Source organism: Canis lupus, chromosome 5 (assembly GCF_048164855.1).
Source record: "Canis lupus baileyi chromosome 5, mCanLup2.hap1, whole genome shotgun sequence".
In the NCBI taxonomy this organism is placed as follows: Eukaryota; Metazoa; Chordata; class Mammalia; order Carnivora; family Canidae; genus Canis; species Canis lupus.
Window position 1 is genome coordinate 54517035 of NC_132842.1, and position 3616 is coordinate 54520650.

The following is a 3616-nucleotide window of genomic DNA, read 5'->3' on the forward strand; positions in this document are numbered from 1 at the left end:
CTCAGTCCTTGGTACTGCCCAGCCCACACTGGGAGTGGCAGAGGATCTTCTTCACAAAGAAGGGATGTTTTTCTTCATTTCGTGTGTTTGTGGAAAGGCCGTCTTACCTGGGGTCTGCTCTCAGATTGTTCTGGAACCACAACATTGGGACCCCATAATCAGTGGGGAGAGAGGGCAGAAATGACCTCAGATACATTTTCTTGATGTTTTCTCATTTTTATCAGCACAGCCTCTGTCTTATTAGAATGAATTCTTAGCCATCTGGCTTCCATTCAAGCCTCAAATTCAGCCAGGCACAAGCAATGAGTCAATATAGTCAGAAATGGATGAAAAGAATGTCATAAAAATACAAAACCACAGAAGAAAAGGTGATCAGATATATGACTGCATTATTGTGGTGTTGTTTTACCTCTCTATGACAGAAACATAACATGAAAAATAAAATGTCAAACGAGAAGTGGAAAAAGTATTTGCAATAAGTACAGCAAAGTGCTAGTGCCCTTGATATATGAGGAGCACTTGTAAATCATTACTATGAAAAAGACAAGTACCCCAATGGGGATTTTTAAAAAAACAACTGGCATTGGATATGAATAAGATGTTCACAAAAGAAGACAAACAATAAATAAATGGATGAAAAATTATTGAACTAGTAACAAATAAAAGTAAATTAAAACTGAAATGTGAACACCCTGAAATTTCATCAGATGGTCAAAGGTTTTATAAATTGAGGATTCCTAGTGTTGGTAGAGTATGGGAAAATGGTACTTTACAAAGTGTTGATGGAACCTTCTAGAAGGCCAGTGTGTATTTTGCAATACACATCAAAAGTGTAATGTGCATATCATTCAAGCTAGTGGCTCTACTTTTAGGAATTTATCCAAAGATAAATGGTAAGATGTATATAAAGAATGTTTGTTATGTAACTGTTCATAATAGAAAAAAACTTTTAAACAATCAAAATCTATTAATGTGATTAGTTAAAAATAAAAATCGATTGATGATTTTTCCATACAAGAGAAAAAATACTTCCATTAAATATATTATACAATTATATCTGTTGACACGGTTATCTGTCCCTAGTATAGGAAAATAGCGTAGCCATCCAGGTGAGAAACAAGCTTTGCACAAAGGCCCTATAATGGGAAAGGCTTCTGGTCCACCTGAGATTTTGTAATCAATTCTATCTTTCTAGAGTCCACCCTAAGTTAAAACTAAAGTGGAACTCCTCCAAGGCAGGGCCCCTAGCAGCCTTGTTCACTGCTGTATGCCATATTTCTTGCATAGCCCCAGCCCAGCCTGCCAAATTGAGTTGCATGACATTTCTACAAAAGTGTTTCAATGAGGGTATATAGAGGGGTATGTGGAAGGATGTTTGCCAAATGTTAACAGTGGTGAGCTTTAGGTTGAAGGCCTTTTTCAAAATATTTTTTTAAAAGATTTTATTTATTTTACAGAGATCGATAGAAAGAGAGAGCACAAGCAGGGGGAGCTGCAGAGGGAAGAGGGAAAAGCAGGCTCCCTGGGATCCCAGGACCCTGGGATCATGACCTGAGCTGAAAGCAGCTGCTTAACTGACTGAGCCACCCAGAAGCTCCTAGGTTGAAGGATTTGAGGTAATGCTTACTTTCTTTCTTATATTTTCATGTACTATTGGAAATTTTAAGGATAAGCATGTCATATAAAAACTTCAAAAACAAAGATCTGAATGAGAAAAGAGCACACCACTGGCCATTGGACTTGGATACATGCGGTTTACTTCTTGCAAGTAGCTCTCCTCTGTTCAGAGGCTCCCCAACAAGGCACCCACAGCCCACTGTCAACAGTCGCAAAGGGCGTTGGCAAATGTGTTTGTCCAGAGCTCAACAAGGAGCCTCCCCAACACCAGCATTGCAGTTTCCACTGTCCCTCCATATGTTCTTTCCCTTCTTCAACCACCTGGCAGCAGCTGCCATTCACCTTTGAACATCTGACTCGAACCTCACTTCCTCTGGAAATATCCCCAGTTCTGGTGCTCCCCCTCTGTGCCCCCGACAACACTCTCTCTATTCATCTTGTGTCCCCACCTCTCAGACTATAAATGATCCATTTACTTGCATGTCTTATCCATTCATGTGAGCTCCTGTGAGGCAGGAAGCATGTTTTATTCATCTGCTATTTTCAGGTCTAGCATCATCTGATACATAGCAAAAGCTCAACAAAAGATGGTGAATCAACCAGCAGAGAGAAGCTGATTTCTTCTGGGCTTTGCAATACAGTTGCTACCGTCCCTGAAGGAAGCTCCCACACCCCTAGGTTCTCCTGCAGCCGGCTTGGCCTAACCCCCCCGCCCTGCTGTGCCAGGCCCTCAGCAGATACCTACTCATATGAGGGCATCCAGGTCTGAGGGATGGAGATGGTGTACGTCCCAAATATCACAAAGGCTATGGAATGCTGCCCTTCTGTGTCCTCTGACTGCCTTATACCCTCTGTGTTCAAATAAAAACAAGAGACGAGACCAGTTTAAAGTCATGTATCTGGGCACCAAAGCTTTCCGAAGGAAGAGACAGATTCCTCTGAGGCATGATTTACCCGTGGGTGGAGAACATAAAGCCCCTTTCATCACACCGATCCTCACCACCATGCAGGCATAACCTACCCACACATCAAAGGGCTCTGGGCAGCCCAGCACTTACATAGTCTTCCTCTGAACCCCTGAGCCGATGGCTGCCAGGTGGGTTTATGCCAAGCAAGCACTGGGCAGCCAAAGGTATACAAATGTCACCTGAGCAAAGAGAAATAATGAAAACTGGGAAGTTAGGTTGCGGACAGATTGGCACCATTTTTATCTGATTTTGTGAGGTTTCTCTCCTGGGTTAAGCAGGAATGCAAACACTAAGCTGTTCCACCTGAGCTGAGCTTTTTAAATGCTGCTGCCTTGGAATCAGAACTGTGGAAAATGATAATGTTTCCATTAACAACAAGAAACGGTGTTAGAGCAGTGTCTTTCCAGCACTTCAAAAGGCTGACAGGGTTCAGAGGTGAGGTTCTCAAGAAGTACACCTGCAACATTCAGCTTTCAGCTCATTCTCTCCCTGCCCCCGTCCAGGCCTACCAGAGATTTCACTTCTGGGGATCTATTTTATGGAAAGAATCCAAAATATGGAAAAGGGAGTCCTGAGTTATTTACATAAGAAAAAAGGGAGAGGGGGAGGAAGGATCAACTAAAAAACTAAAAACCTTCCACTGAGGAATATTTAAATAACTGATTGAATTCTATTGAAGATTTTATTGTGAATTCATTAAAATCATTTTGAAGAGTATGCAATAACATGCTTACTATAAGTGCTTTTATATGACTTTTGGAGAAAGACATATTTGGGGAAAACATATTTGGGGAAGACAGAAGAGTATAAAAACAGTAAGACAAAAAATGAATAATACAATCATCCAGAGATATGATATTAACATGAATGTTTTCTACATTTATAAAAATAACATCAGTTAATTTTTTAATCATATATATATATATATATGTAAACATGTATTCTAATAAAATAAAATGGAGACCATACTGCATACTTGTTTTTATATCCTACCTTTGGTATATAATATTCTATTTATGAGCATTAAATAT